The 15,887-nt window shown below is 60.2% G+C and overlaps 1 protein-coding gene and 1 long non-coding RNA gene across 2 annotated transcripts in view; both read left to right on the top strand.

Annotated features, from left to right (window-relative positions):
* CE3H7orf50 (chromosome E3 C7orf50 homolog) overlaps positions 1 to 15,887 on the top strand; it is a 123,233-nt gene that overhangs the window by 94,471 nt on the left and 12,875 nt on the right. The gene's annotated exons all lie outside the window — the stretch shown is intronic.
* On the top strand, positions 12,626 to 14,223 carry LOC122471205. Its single transcript, XR_006294146.1, has 2 exons — positions 12,626 to 13,144; positions 13,267 to 14,223. It is a non-coding gene; the product is annotated as an uncharacterized LOC122471205 (long non-coding RNA).

Raw genomic sequence — 15,887 nt, 5'->3', positions numbered from 1 at the left:
ACCCCACCGCCCGCTTGGCCCTGTCGTCACTGCCTTACCTTGCTTCTCCGCCCAACGCCAGAAGTGGGTTTATAGCAGAGAGCCGCCTGAGAGGGGGCCACGCGTCCCCCGACGCCTCGACCAGCCACGGTCGTCCAGCACTCGGCTCAGACAGCTGGAGAGACCCCTCTTTGCCAGCTCCTGCCCTAGGCCCTCAGGCCACGTTTTATCAGCTCTTAAGACATCGTTAGTGCTACCCGCGCCTTTGTCTTATGAACCACTAAAAAGAAAACAACTTGCCACAATTAAGTTCTGACACTGCAGGTTATAAGAAGCATCCTGTTTTTAAAGGTGTTAAAGTGAGAGAGAAAATGTGTTTTAGTAGCAGTGAAATGCAGGATTCCCATTTTAAGTTGCACTGAGGCTCAGAAAACGTAAGGAACCTCACTCAGGTCACTCAGCCCCTGGTGGGGTCAGGATGTGAACCCAGATGAGTTCTCTTACCAGTGCACCCAAGTAAACGTTATCGCCTTCGTATGAGCGGCCTTGGCAGAATTCCTGGTCACAGTCCCCGGGACGCCAGGTATAACGCGGTCTGCCCACAGGATGTTCCGCAGCCGTTTGCAACTGGGGAGAGCTGACATGAGGTGCCACCTAAGCCACTTAGCGTCAGGTCACCCACGCTGCCTTCTCTGCAAAGAAGGCCTCTGCCAGGAATGCCAGCGGGGCCAGGAAGGACAGCACAGTGTCCGTGCATGTGTCAGGGCCACCCACCTGCAGCTGAGCCAAGGTCTGCACCTTCTAGCACTCTCTAGCTGGCTCACGTAAATCTCCCTCTGAGGGCGACAGCTTTGTGCCTTGTTGGCAGCTGCTCCCTGACTGTTCTGGCCGATTGCTGTGCAAGAGCCGAATGTCTGTGGGGACAGCACCACCGTCCTGGGCGGACGGAGTTGGTGTGCGAGCGTGACCTGATTCCTCCTGGGTTTCTGACCGCCTCACGCTCAGGCGTCCGTTTTCGAAAACCACACGGAGTTAGCCGTCCCCCGACTGCTGGTGTGGGTTCCTGAGGAGCAGGGGCTGTGTGCCCCCGGGCCCCAGGGCTGGGCTTCCGCAGCCGCTCTCCCTGTGGTCACAAGGCCGGTGCCCTAATTGTGCACCGCGCTCTGCAGCGAAGAGGGAGGCCGCAGCCCAGTGTTTTGCTGAGGTCACGGGGCCGCCTCTCCACGGATTATAGAAACATCACAATGGCCCTTTGCTCACCACATTCTGGAGACTTGGCAAGTATTCCTGGTGACTGGAGTGGCAGCAGACAAGATGGGCCGGGCTGCATTCCACACTGAGGGGACTCTGCTACCCAGAGTTTGTTTGCATGTGGTCATTCTCGGGGGGGGGCGGGGGGGGTGGCTGGAGACGATGATGTGGAGGGTTACAGCTGCCTTGGCTGAAATGGCAGGGCCAGCTTCCTTTTGGAGATGACCCTTCTCTCATAATTATGTGCTTACACTGGATATTTGGTCCTAGGTGATGTGTCGATCAGGGACAAGGAATGTTTGGAGTTAACTTGTTCTTGTGAGTCTGGTTTAGAGAAAGGTTCTCTATCTGGACTTCTTCGTGGCTCTGTTGATGTAAGTTAATGTTCTTCAGGGCTCCCTCGAACTGTGGACTCTGATAAGGAGCATGGAGGGCTTGGCGAGAGAGACCCAGCCTGGAAAGGCCAGTGGTGTAGGCGGGAGGCGTGCGGCCGGCGGCCGGCGCAGAGCCCGGGACGGCGGTTTGTGTGTCCTCCCCACAGGCTCACGTGCCCCCAGAGTCAGAGCCCAACTTGGCATTTCATCTGATCAAACTTTCCTGCCACAAGTTTAGCAGTAAAGACACTCTGTCTTCCCAGAAGAAGCTGTTCTGTGTCGTTCTGCATGTGTTATTTCTATGATTTTTTGCGTATCTTACACTGAACACACACACGTTTACGTAACACTAACCCTAAAAACAGAACCCCCAGTTATTTTACCAGAATAGTAGCTCGTTCCGTATTCCAGAATGGCAAAGGAATCGCACTCACCACGGGCAAACCGTGGTGACCCCCAAGTGCGTCTGAGAATGGAAGGGGGGGCGCTGCTCAGGACGAGAGCCCCTCGGAGGAGGCCAGAGGGCGGCTTCTCACTGGCTGGGCTGCTGCCGAGAGAAACCTCCTTCCTCCTGCCGCCAGGCAGGTGCCCAGCCTGGGGCTCCTCTCCTCATTGGCCTGGGACACGATGGAGCTCTGTGCTTAGGGGTCAGAAGTACGTGCTGAGGCTGGATGCGATGCCCGGGCTTTGCTTGGGGCGAGGCAGAGGCCCGAGGCGAGGGCAGGAGGGGGAGGCGCGACGATTCAGTATACGGTCTCCTGTGTGTGTTCGAATCTCCTGTAAAATTTCCAAAAGAGGGGGCCGAACAAAAATGTGCCGCTGCCCGTGGGCCGGGCCTGGGCGCAGCTCCACGGGCTCGCAGGTCCCCGCAGGGCTCCCCGGGACCCCGGGACGGCCCCCCACCCCCCACGTCCCAGCCTCGGCCCGGGAAGGGGCCTGGTGGGTGTGCAGACTGTGGGCGCTGAGCCCCTGTGGGGGTCGGTGGGTGCACGGAGGAATCTTGATGCTGTTTGCTTTTTCTCCTCCCAAGCCTTTCACCGGTGTTAAAGATAGTGCATATGGAAGCACTTCCTGCACAGAACAGGGGTGGGCGCACTTCGAACAGCACCCCTGGGTGTCAGCTCCACCCCTCACCCCCGTCCCCGGCTGCGCCCACCTGCCCCTTGGGCCCCGCCTGCTGTCTGCTGAAGCCAGAGGGCTGCTGTTTGCACGACGGCAAAGGACCCCAGCCCCCGGATCCGGCCAGCGTCCTGCCAGCCCGGGGCTTCCGAAAAGACCGGGTGACTGTCCTGCTTGCTTCCCCCGGCGCAGCCTGTCCAAGCCTGTCCATGCCTGTCCGTTCCCCCTCGTGACAGAGGGGCCGGGGGCTTGGCCGCGGGGCGTCTGTCCAGGCCTGGAGCTGGGCGAGCACCGAGCCAGGCGGGGTCCCCTCACTCCTTCCTGGCTTGGGCTGTACGAGCTCCTGTGGGGCCGCCTGGTCCAAGCCACACCCAGTCCCTCCAGACTAGAGGCACAGACGTTGCTGTTTTAGGTTCGGTTTCTGTTCTGGAGGGCACTCTCTCCCTTTTGGCTTTTTATGTTTAAATAATTACAGATTCCCAGGAAGTTGCAAAAATAGCAGGGAGGGGTCGCTTGCACCTTTCACCCACTTTGCCCTGACGGCTATGTTTTACACGACTCTGCACAAAACATTGTGTGTCCCACCTCCACCGCCTAATCCAGACACCGAGCGCCCCCACCCCCACCCCTGCTGCCCCGTCACGCCACCCCTCCCTCTTCCTGGCAACCGCGGATCTGCTCTGTAATCATGTCCTTTTGAGGATGTTATATACACGGAGCCACTCAGTGTGTGTCTTTTGGGGACTGGCTCTTTTCCTGATCCTCACGTCCTGAGATTCAAGCTGTTGTTGTCCATCAACGGACGTCCTTTTTACTTCCACGCGGCAGTCCGCGGTACAGAGTTTGTGCCCCGTCGTTCAGTCAGAGGCCAGTTTGGCACTATTCCAGGTAAAGCTGCTGAGCGGTTGTGACAGGATTTTGTGTGGAAGTAAGTTTTCAGGTCCCAGTTGCTGGGTCACGTGCTATGTGCATGTGCGGTTTAAGAACCAGCCAAGGGGCGCCTGGGCGGCTTCGTGGGTTAACCGTCCGACTTCGGCTCAGGTCATGATCTCACAGTTCGTGGGTTCGAGCCCCACGTCGGGCTTTGTGCTGACGGCTTGGAGCTGGAGCCTCCTTGGGATTCTGTGTCTCCCTCTCTCTGTCCCTCCCCTGCTCGTGCTCTGTGTGTCAAAAATAAACATGAAAAAAAAAAAAAAGAACCAACCAAACCGTTTTCCAGGGCGGGTGTAGCAGTTCTGCGTTCCTACCAGCCGTGTGTGAGGTCCACGCGGGGCGCTGTCGCTGCTGGTTTGAGCTGCCCTCCTCGCCGGTGGGAGTGGAGCGGCCACCTCCTGCTCTGATGCCTCGTCTGCCCTGATGCCTGGTGACGGCACGCACCGCGTCCCGTGCTTTGCCACCCATAGCCCTTTGGTGGCACGTCCCCGAGTTCTTCCCCATTTTGTAATTGGGTTGTTTGTCTTTTTTCGTCGAGGACAGCTGTCTACCGTTCCAGCGTCCTACAGAGTAGTCTCCCTGCTGGAAAATTCCTCCGTGGCCTGCCCGCTCATCCCTGTCCTCCGCCCACAAAACCCCCAGCACCCACCGGTCTTCTACCGTCTCCACAGTTTTGCCTTTTCCAGAACATCCTAGAGTTGGAGTCATTCAGCACGAAACCTTTTCAGACTGCCTTCCTTCACTCAGTAACACGCACTGAAGGCTAGTCCCTGCCTCTTCATGGCTCGACGGCTCAGTTTTCAGTGCCGAACGACACTCCTTTGCCTGGACGGTCCACGGTCTGTTTACGCACTCGCCCGCTGAAGAACATGGTTGTTTCCAAACGTGGGCAGTTGTGAATAAAGCTGCCGTAAACGTCTGGGTGCAGGTTTTGGTGCGCACGTAACTTCTCAGTTCCTTTCGGTAAGTAGCAAGGAGCAGGATGACTGGATCGCAGGGTGAGAGTAGGCGCATTTTGTCAGAAACGGCCAAACCGGCCTGCAAAGTGGCTGCACCGCGTCGCGTTGCCACGGGCGGGGCAGGAGATTCCCGCTGCTCCGTGTCCACGCTGGCGGCCACCGCGTCGTGGACCCTTCTGACAGGCGCGTGTGAGATAGGACGCCGAGTGCCTGCCCCCTGTTCCTCTTCTGTGGTTCGAGGTTTGTTTTTTGCCTATGACCGTCCAGGACTGTTTGTGGAAGAGACTCTTTCCTCCAGTGAAGTACCTCTACACCTTTGCCAAAACTCAAAGTGCTAATGAGGTGGTTTGGGGTTCTCTGTTCTCTTCCGTTCACTCGTGCGCCTGTCCCTCCGTCGGGGACACACGGTCTTCATGGTGGCAGCTCTGTGATAATTGTGGAAATCGAATAGAGGGACTCTTCTACTTTATCTTCCTTTTCCAAAATTGCTCTAAATATTCTTTTTCTAAATATCCCTTTTCTTTTCCGTGGCAATTTTAGGGTCATCTCGTACACCTGCACGGAAAGTCTCGCTGGGGTTTTGCATTGAACCAGCGTCTCGTCTCGTGGAGAACAGACCTCTTCACTGTGCTGTGTTCGGTCCGTGAACACAGTAGGTCTCCATTGATTTAGACGTTCTCTGATTTCTTTTCGTCTGATTTCCTTTCCCGTGTTCAGCGCATAGATGCTGTATGCGTGTCATTGGGTTTACGACCTCGTGGGTTTTTTGGAAGCGGTTGTAGTTGGCACTGGATTTTGAGTTTGAGTTTCTGTGTGTTGACTGCCAAGTCACGGAAACACAGTTGACACACGCACGTTGCTCTCGTCCTGCAATCCTGCCGAATTCATGAGTGCTTGGAGTTGTCTTGTAGGCTCCTTGGGCTTCGTGTGTTGGTCACCGTGCCGTCTACAAACACAGACCGTTGTGTTTCTTCTTTTCCAACCTGCATGCCTTTGATTCCCTTTTCTCGCTTCATCGTGCTGGCTAGAACTCACTAGCAGCGGCCAGAGGATCTCTGTGCCCTTTCCCTGGTCTCGTGGGGAGGGGAGGGACGCGGACGTTATTTATCAAGCGGACAAGACTTCCCGCCACGAGTAGTTTCTTGAGGATTTAGATCACTGCTGCCATTTGAATTTTGTCAGACGCTTTTTCTGTGTCGGTCGATACGCTTGTGTGATACTTTGTCTTTTGCCTGTCGATAGGGTGGCTTCTACGGATTGGGTCTTGAATGTTGAATCGGCCTCGCATCCCTCATTGAACAAGCCCCACTCGGTTGTGAGGTACAATTCTTCTTATCTGTTGCTGATTAGGGTCTTTGTACATATATTTGTGAGGGATCTGGGTCTGTAGTTTGCTGGTCCTGTACTGTTTTTGCCTGGTTTTGGTGTCAGGGCGGTGCTGGCTTTGTGGTCGTGCTGGGAAGTGATCCCTCCTCTCCCGTGTCGTGGGAGGGACCAGCCTCCTGGAGTTGGGTGACTCAGTGGTTAACAGAATTCCAGTGAAGCCCCACTCCCCTGGGCAGGAGACCCAGGGCTCCGCTTTGCAAGGCGCTGCCGTGCCAGGGGGGGTGGGGGGGCGCCAGGCCACCCCGAAGGCCCTGGGCTGTACTTGGCTCGGCTGCCACCCGATCAATCGTGGCCGACAGCAGACCCTCTTTACCTGGGGCCTTACCCGCCCCCCCCCTCCTCCACACACAGTTTCTGTCCACGCCGGGCCTGTCCCTGGAGGCCAAGTGGGACAGAGGTGCCGGCGCGGGAGCTCTGTGGGCCGTGCCTGCTGGTGTCCGGTGTCCGGGTTCCGGGAGGGCCACGTCCGGGTCATGTCCTCACGCGGTGGAAGGGGCGAGGGAGCTCTCTGGGTCTCTCTTGTGAAGGCACCGGTCCCATTCCCGAGGCTCTGCCCTCATGACCCGGGCACCTCCCCAGGGTCCCACCCCCAACTACCATCACGCCAGGGATTAGGTTTGAACATACGAATTTGGGGGAAACGCCAACACTCGGTCCGTGGCTGCAGGCATTTTCGTCTGTTTTGTGCCCACAGCATAGCCCGCGATCAGAGTCAGAGGAGCCTTCGGTGTGAAGACGTTGCCCGACGACCCCTCCTCCCAACCAGGAGCCAAGTTTCGGGGGTGGGGGTGGGGGTGGAGTTCTGGGGTCCCTTGGGACGGGAGAGCTGGTGCCAGGTGCCACTCCTTCCACCAGCTGGGCCGTCCGCAAGGGTTCTCTGGCTGCACCAGGTCCCGTGCAGAACCAGGCGCGAGGACAGCGGCCCTGTGCCTGCTGCTGCTGACGAGGCCCGGGGCCAGACAGCCGCCGGGAGGCCGGGCCTCGCAGCACCTGCTTGGGGTAGAGCTTCCACGGGCCCAGCGTGAGGCCCGCGCATGTGCCCCCGGGGGGCCAGAGCGCCTCACACAGGGCCCAGAAGGGACACTGTCGCGGGTAGGCAGCCCCCCTCACCGAGCCCCAGGTTCCTCGCCTGTGAAGCGTGGGGACAGGGTGGCCGGGAGGGAGAGACGAGTGGAGGGCACGAAGGCACCCTCTCAGCCACGCGGCCCTGCGTGTGGTGCGCCCAGCGGCACCGCCCTCCCTGCTGCCAGACCGGCTCCCGCCCCTTCCCACTCAGGTCTGCCAGGGCTGCTCTGGAGTCACCGGAAGCAGACTGGTGTGAAGAAAGCCATCAATCGGAGGGCCTGAAGGCTGTGTAGTGACGCCGGAATGCACTAGAAAATCAGCACGTGGGTCCTCTGGGACTCAGAAGTCCCCCAACGGCAGTCTTGGAAACTTTTTAAAAACCATTTCCGGGTTTCCTTACCTGTAAAGCGGGGGTGCTGATGCCTGCATCCCAGGGATGAAGCAAGACAGCACAGGTGGAAGACATCTGGCACAGAGGCTGAGGTCTCCGGCGGGCGGGGCTCCTCCCTGCCCTCCCCTCCCCTGCATCCGTCCAGCTGTGGCCCAGGCTCCTGCCATGCCCCGGTGCCTGCCCCCGTTGCCCCTGTGGAGCAGCCCGCGGTCACGGTGACAGACAGGGAAAGCACAGAAAGATTCCAGCTTGGCTCCCGAGCCCTGGGGGTCCCTACCGGGCTGGGAAGCTGGCACGGCGACACCCGCCAGCCAGCACGCAGCGGGCCAGTGAAGGGTCCGCAGCCAGAGTACAGAGCGTCCTGGGACGCCTGGCCCCCGACCTTTGCCAGACGGGGGGGGGGGGGGGGGGGGGGGGGGGCCAGAAGCCCTCCCCTCCCCCAGCAGCCCTGCCGCAGAGCCTCCTACAGGCCCTGGGGTGGACCGGGCTCCCAGCTGCCGCGTGTGGTTTCCTCTTGTACCCGAAGATTCACCTGCAGTCTCACTGGAGGGAGTGCAAGCTGGAGAAGAGACGTAGGGTGTTCACGTGGTGAGGGCAAGACTTTGTGACTCATTTGTTCAGCAGGCCTCAGTCGAACACTGGTGTGTTGCTGGGCAGTGTCCGTGGGGTGTGAGCAGACACAGCCCGACCCTCTTGGAGCTCACGGTGCTGGGGGGGGCCGTGCTGTTGGGAGGGTGCTCAGTAGGTGAGGCAGAGGTTTCCCTGACTCTGAGGATGATGGGGGAGCTAGTTGAGAGGCTCCGGGCTAAGAGAAGAGCGTGTGCAAAGGCCCTGGGGAGGAGACAGCAGCCCCGGTACACAGAGCCCAAGGGTGGGAATGAGGCCAGCTCCTGGGAGGGGGGGTAACCAGAGTCTGCCAGGGGGCGTGGGTCCATGTGATGGGCAGAGAAACGGGGAGCACTTGGGGGCGCTGCAGCTGTGGTTTTCCTCCGAGGGCCCTGTGGCTGCCACCTGGTGGTGCGGCGGGCACCGACAAGTCGTCCCGAGCCTCCATTCCCGCTCGCGACAACCTCCTTCCACCGGGAGCCTGCGTGGGCCTCGCCTCGCGTCTCCCGCCTGCTTCGCAGACCCGGCTGGGGCTGGGGCTGGGGCTGGGGTCCGCGCCCACGTGCAGGCCCCGGGGCCCCGCCCACACCCCCGAGCGCCCCCGCGCCTGCGTCACCGCCCGGCCGGCTGGATCCGGTTCCAGCCGAGCCGGGCCGGCGTGACATGCGCAGTGAGCGGGCGCTGCGGCCGGGCTGCCCGGGGCCCGCTGGCGGCCCGAGACGCGGAGGTCAGTGTGCCGAGCCCGCGATCGGGGCCCGGGGAGGGGGTGGGGGGACCCGCCCTGCACGAGCGCGCCCGCGCGGAGGGCCGGGCGTGTCCCGGTTGGGGGTGCTGCGGAAGCCCGGGGCCGGGAAGGTCCCGGCCCCGGTAAGACGGCTCACCCTGCGGGTGGGGCGCCCTTCCCCCTCGGGTCGGGCGCGGGTGGGCCCACGCCGCCGCCGAGGTTACCTCGTCGGGGGTGGGGGGGGGAGGGGGCCGGAGCGCCCTGCTTCCCAGCCTCGACGTCCTGCACGGTGAGGATGGGGCCCGAGTTGGGTCCTGCACCGGGGGGGTGGGGGCGGGGGTGGGGGGAGGTCGTGGGGGTTGGGCCCCAGCTATGTGCTGCACCAGGGGGAGGTCGTGGAGACTCTGAGCTGTGTCCTGCACCGGGAGGGGAGGTTATGGGGGCTTCCGAGCTGTGTCCCGCACCAGGGGGAGGTCGGTGGGGGGGGCGGGGGGCTCCGAACTGTGCCCTGTGCCAGAGGGGAGGGGCCCCGAGCTGTGTCCTACACTAGGGAGGAGGGCTTGAGGGGGCCTCCAGCTGTGCGCCCTTAACAGCTCTTCCTTGGGGAAGGTCTCTGGTGCTCGCAGCCCCTCCGATTGCTGGTTCAGAACCCCGGATTCTAGTCTCATCCCCGGGCCATGTGACCACACGCGAGTTCCCTGCCTCTCCAGCCTGTTTCTCTGCAAAACCGGGGAGTGGACTAAACCTTGTCCCCGTTGTGCACCTGGGGACTGGTCCGTCCTTGCTCTCTCCACTCCTGGGACGGGTGTTGTCCTTTGCTGGGAACAGATAGCCCAAGGCGACATTATCTTAGCAAGTCCCACCCACACGTGGCACATCGTCATTGTTGGGGGAGTGGGGAGGGCCTGCAGGGGTATCACCATTTTGCTTGTGAAGGTCTCTGGCTTTGACACATTATTTGGCAATGTGAATTTTCACGGTGCACGCTCGGGAATTCTGGCAAGGCGAGAAGAAGCTAACCCATGGTTTCCGTATGCTAGCTGTGGAATTATCTTGGAAATTATATTTAACAATGGATGGAGTTGATTTAATCATATGCTGTATTCATCCCGTGCAGCGTTTGTTTTGATGTTGCTGGTTCATTTTGGAGCCAGTGAGGTGGTGGTGTCAGTTTCTCCCCATAGCTCAGACCGTTTGCAGATCTTGCACAGCCTACAGGGCCCGGAAGGCAGGGGATCCCCGGAGCTGAGGCTATAGTCGTGTTCTCTACCCAAAGGCAAGGGCGTTTCCGCTTCCTCGGCACAAAAGCCCCTGAGGAAGAATGCAGCCCACAGACCGCAGCTGAAAAGGCAGGAAAACCTATTGGAAAATCTTGTGCGGAACCGGCGGCCTCTCTGCGGGCTTCGCACAGGAGAGCCTGTGTTCTGGGCCTGCTCCCAGCGCCCTGGCCCGTGAACTCGGGTGGCACGGAGCTGTCTCTACGGTTTTCTACTGGCCTTTCGTTATTAGGAATCTGATTTCTGTTAACGTGGCGAGTTCAGCACTGCCGGGTCAGGACTTCTTGGAAGTTGTCCAGAAGCATGTTTTTTGTGCGTTAAACGCTATTTTTAGACCCATTTACGATTCCTGTACTTCGTTTTCCTCCTGGCTCTGCCCGTTCTGGCCATCAACCTGCCGGAATGGCATTTCCAGATTAAAGTGAAAGTGCACCCTTCAATTTCTGGCCAGTCACACGTTTCCGGAAACGAGAGGAAGGCAGATTCAGAGTTTACTAGGAAGGGGGTGGGCGTGGCTGGGGGGGGCGGGCTCAGCGGCCTGCCGTGAACACAGGCGTGACTGTGCACGTGACCTTTGCCTTAGATCTGGCATCTGTGCCTGGAAGCCATAACTGTGACATTCCACGGTCGGGCTGTTGACCGCACAATGCAGCTGGATTCCATGCCTTTGCTGGCCTGCTGGTAATGGAGGAAAAGTTTACTGAGTCTAGATCGTTAAACCCCGCCGGTGGGCAGTCCTTCTCGGAAGTGAAAGAGCTCGCACAGGGGGAGCCCGCCAGGGCCTGTGCCTTCCCCCCACCCCCCGATGTAGGCAAAGTCACCCCAAGGCAGTGAGGGCTGGCAGCAGGGACGTGGTGCCCTTGGGGTCTGCAGTCTAGGAAGACCCACCTTGGAGTTAGGAGACCCCCGTAGGTCCCTACCTCTGGCGAGCAGGTAACTGTTTCCTTTTCTAGCGGCGGAGGCTACGCCTTGGTGTGTGGCTGTGAGGTGCTGGGGGTGTGCCTCGCCCAGTACCGCGTCCTGGGTCTGGCTGACGGATGCCTCCAAAGGAGGGGCCCTCACAGCCTCTCTGGGGACCCCGCCTGCCCTCAAAGGCCTTCAGAGCTTGTGTGCCAGACCAGGTGAACCCCCTCGGCTCAGCAGGGTGTCTCCAGAATTGGAAACTAGAGTGCGGGGCTGCTTCCTAGCTCTGTTCTCGGTGGACTCAACGGTCTTCCTGTCCCCATGCGTCCTCTTGCATGTGCCCTGTCATCTCAGATCTAAGACCTCAGGGCCCTGGACACTGTCTGTCCCCGAGCCTCTCCCAGCCTGTGCGGACACCCACGTTTGACATCTGAGCGCGTGTCCTGTGAATTGTGCCAAAACCAAGTCGGCTCCTCCCCTGGCCTCCCCCGTCTGCCCCTGGAGCTGGCGTCCTCCTAGTCCCCGTCCCCTTCTCCCACAGCCCTTGTCAGCTCGGCCTCCTCGCACCTCTCCTGTCTTCTGCCAGTGTCCACGGGCTCGGGGCAGGGCCGCGGCCACAGCTCATCCTGTTCACACCTAGTTCCCTGTGCCCCTGGAGCTCCTTGAGAGCAGGGCTGCTCTTCACCTGTGTCCCCTGAGGCGCCTGCGCTCTGCCCTGGATGATGGTCCCAGATGGTGCCCATAGAGCCGGCGCTGAGCCTGACCGAGTTGTACCCCGAACCTCCCCCCACACCTGCCAGGGGAAGGGGTCACCGATGTCTGCCAGGTAGCTGTCCCCATCAGTCACTCAGCCCCACGGGCACCACCTGCACACGTCCCTCCGGGAAAGGACCCTGGGAGATTTCTCCACCCCCATCCCTCCCCCAAAAGTCTAGCCTGTATGCTCTTTCTGTCTGTCCCCGTGTCTACCTCCACTCAAGAGCGGGCCCTCCCAGGACACAGCTGGACATGCTGATTTGGGGTGAACGGACAGGCCAGCTGTGAAAGGGTAAATGTGCCCTAAAAAAAAAGTCCTCGCAGGGTCAAGGGACTTTGTCTCCAGAAAAATCTGGTCCTCGTCTCGGGGCTGGAGGTTCCCTGTGTCCCCAGGCAAAGGCACCAGCTGAACCCACAGAGCCCTGTGGGACACCCACAGTGTCACATTGCAGGCAGGAGGCTGGGCCGTGTGACTCACCCTGGCTTTGCCAGTGTGGCGGGGGGGTGCAAGGGGGGACTCCTCGCTGGCTCGAGACCACCCTGTCCGCAAAGGAGGTTGGTCCCCGCACAGCCCTGCGAGAGATGTGGCATCCTGACTCTGTCCCGGGCTGAAGCTGTGAGGGACCAAAGAGAGGTTTTGTGGGGCTGGTCCTCTCCAGCCTTCCTGCAGCCCCCTGACGCTGCACCTGTATCGGCCACTCACAAATTTCACATTCCGCCCACACTGCAAACTCCTGTTTGTGTCCTGGGGTTCAAAGAAGCAAGTGGGGGCGCCCAGGTGGTTCAGTCAGTTGGGCGTCCGACTTCGGCCCAGGTCACGATCTCACGGTTCGTGGGTTTGAGCCCCGCATCGGGGGGGTTCTGTGTCTCCCTCTCTCTCTGCCCTTCCCCTGTTCGGGCTGCGCCCGTGTCTCTCTGTGTCTCTCCCTCTTTCTCTCTCTCTTCTCTTTCTCTCAGAAGTAAATATTAAAAAGAAAGCAGCAACAGCAAGAGTAAAAACCGAGTCTCCTAGTGCTGAAACACAGGCTGGCCGCCCAGTGCTCTCCACCTCTGCTGGCGTCCTGGCTCTGGGGAGTCTGGTGCGCAGGGCCTGTGCTAGCAAGGGGGGTGGTGCCACGGCCCTGGAAGCCGGGACTGGGCGGCAGGTCCCACCGACAGCCCAGGCCATGGCTCTGAAGAATGCCCGTATGGGAGAGCCTCTGCGGAGCACTGGCCTGTCCTCCAAGGGCCACTGTCCCTGCCCACCTCCCACCTGTGACCGTCTGTGGATAAGACTTGACCCCTCCAGTTCCTCATTTCTGGCAACCAAGGAGGTCACCGCCACTGGGATCCTGGAGTCTGTTCCTTAACGTGTGTCCCTGGGTGTGTGTTTCTGGGAGGAGGGTCCGGCGGTTTTCATCACGTCCGTCCTCCAAGGCCAGGTGGGTTTAGGTGGCGAGAGCCGGGTGGGGAAGGAGCCTGGCTGTCTCCGGGGTCGTGGGGGACCTGCAGGCCTGGGCAGGTGGGCTCAGGTTGCAGTTGTGTTTTTCACCCCGACTTACAGACCCAGGGAGTTTGAACCTGGATTAAGGAAACACTATTTGCACGGTCTCTCCTGACTTTTGGCATTTCCGCTGTGAATGTTGGCAGGCCACGGTGGCATTGGCAGGGTGTGTGGAGGGCACGGGCACTTTCCTGGCACGTGACGGGTGGAGACCGCTCCCGGCGTCACCTGTACTCGGCTCTCCTGCCCGGTTGCACGACAGACCCGCGCGGATGGGTTCGTGTGGTGTCGACGGTCTTTTGATGAAGGGTTCCGTTTGTGCCCCGCATGCCCCGTGTGTTCCATTTCCTGCATCTAAAAGCCTTCCGAGAGGGGTGTGCAGGCCCCGCTACGTTGTGCAGGACCCTGCACCCAGGAGCTGTGCCCCGCCAGGAGCCCTGCCGCCCTGAACAGCCGCTCTGACAGCCGCTCTCCCTGTCCTCCAGGAGCTCACTTACATCCGGCCGTGAGCTCCTCGAGGCCAGAGCCCGCGTCTGCCTCCACTCAGCGCCAGCCCGAGACTCCCGGAGGGCGTCGTGCCCACCACCACACACACCTGGAGACTCGGCTGTGTTCCAGAAGCAGCTTCCAGAATTGTCTGCACACACCTTTTCTGAAATCGTTCTCATTTTAACCAGGACGCTGCAAGCAAAACGAAAGGGGAAATGGTTTCATTCTCGCGGGCGCGAGGGGGTAGCCGTCGCTCGCGTGTTACTTTAGCCGGGGGTTTTGGGGTGGTGAGAGGGATTGGAGAAATTAGGCTTTGAAGGATCTGACAGTTCGTACCTGCACGTTCCGTATCCTTCACTGTCACTTGAATCTGCTGCTGTCGCTGTGGGTTTCCGATCGTTGAAAGGGTTCTAGGTCTGTCTGCAGACGGTGCCACGGAACGTGGACAGAGGCCACGTGGGGGTCTGCGATGCCTCTGATGACTGTACCCGCGTCTTGTTTCAGAATAAAGCATTTCTCTAAAACGTTGTAGGAAACGGTCTTTTTTGTTCTTCGTTGTTAGATAAGGGAAATTGTGCTACCTTGTGATACCTAGTAGTAAGTCTGATTAAGGTGTACTTTTGAACTAGAGCGAAATTTCTGAAGGTGCCACAGCCAGAGGCATGGGCTTCCTGCCCACCTGTGTCCTAGGTTCAGAACCAGAAGGAAGTGGGGCCTTCCTGGTGGGGAGGCCTGTGAGCCTGCTGCTGTTTTCTGGACCCGACTCTGGAGTCCCTTCTGTCCCCCAAGCTCCGGGCCACGAAGCAGTTGACGTCAGGGGGCCCGGACTCCAGGGGGACGGATCCCACCGTGACCCTGGGGAGCACCCAGCTGCGGAGAGCACTGGTTAGACTGTTGTGGACAGTTTACGGAGAGACCACTGTGGCTAAAGATCCTCGGCCCCGGGGGCCACACAGATGTGGCTCGGGCAGGGCTCTGCCCACATCCGTAAACCGAGGATCGAGCAGAGACTGTCCCTCCCCTGCCGGCCAGCCCTTCAGGGGCAGCACCGTGTGGCGCTTAGGGTGCGTCCGTAGACGCCACGCACAAACTCCAGTCGGGGTTTAGTCGTCTGAGGTGCCCTGACCTCACGGCCCTGGGCCCTTTGCCACAGCAGCACCCTGCCGCCACCCGATAGCACTTTCTACGTGAACGGATAACCGGACCGCAGACTGTCGCCTGACGCTTCTCTCGATGCTTCTTAAAAACCGTTTGCCGGGGCGCCTGGGTGGCTCAGTCGGTTAGGCAGCCGACTTCGGCTCAGGTCATGATCTCATGGTCTGTGAGTTCGAGCCCCGCGTCGGGCTCTGTGCTGACAGCTCAGAGCCTGGAGCCTGTTTCGGATTCTGTGTCTCCCTCTCTCTGACCCTCCCCCATTCATCCTCTGTCTCTCTCTGTCTCAAAAATAAATAAACGTTAAAAAAAAAAAATTTAAAAAAAAAACCGTTTGCCGTAGAGCTGCTGCCACGATGAGCCACCTTCTGGGGGGCATAAAGGTCTGGTTCTGTGGGGGGGAGGGGCCTGCCCTCTCCCCGCCCCCAGCCCCTGCTCACGTGCTGTGACTCCCGGCTCTGGTCCCAGCTCTGCCTCCTTCGCCTTCGGGACGAGCGTCCAGACCCTGCAAGCGGCTTGGCTTTCCCTGAGCGCTCCTGGGGTGTCGTGACCTCTGCCCCACCCCCTGGAAGAGCAGGGCCCAGGTGGGCCGGTCTGCACCCCGCTTCTCCTCAGAGGCCACCAGCAGGCCCCCTGGGACCCGGCATGAAACGGGCAGGAAGGGCGTCTTGCTCCCGCCCATCCTGCTTGGAGCACAGGCCGCACAGAAGTGGTCTCGAGAAACACTGGGTTTATTGCAGTTTTGGCCTCTTTCCTAGGCCGGCCCCGAGGCCACGTCTTCAGTCAAGGTGGAGACCCCAGGAGGGCACCGGGCCTGCCCTCCTGCCTCCCATCATGGTGTCACCACTGCTCCCCTGGACCTCAGGAAACCCTCAGAAATCCCGATGGCCTCGGGCAACTAGGCTTGCAGGCAGGGGGCATGTGCCGCCCCAGGGCTGTGTCTGTCCAGAGACCCCCTCTGGAAGCACCCCCTGTGCTGGCAGCCTGCGAGCCCTATGTGAGAGGAGCCGTGCGTGTGTGTGCACATGCGTGTACATGGT

This window comes from Prionailurus bengalensis, chromosome E3 (genome assembly GCF_016509475.1).
Source record: "Prionailurus bengalensis isolate Pbe53 chromosome E3, Fcat_Pben_1.1_paternal_pri, whole genome shotgun sequence".
Lineage (NCBI taxonomy): Eukaryota > Metazoa > Chordata > Mammalia > Carnivora > Felidae > Prionailurus > Prionailurus bengalensis.
Note: the sequence above shows the minus strand (reverse complement) of the source record. Positions and strands in the feature narration are given on the sequence as shown.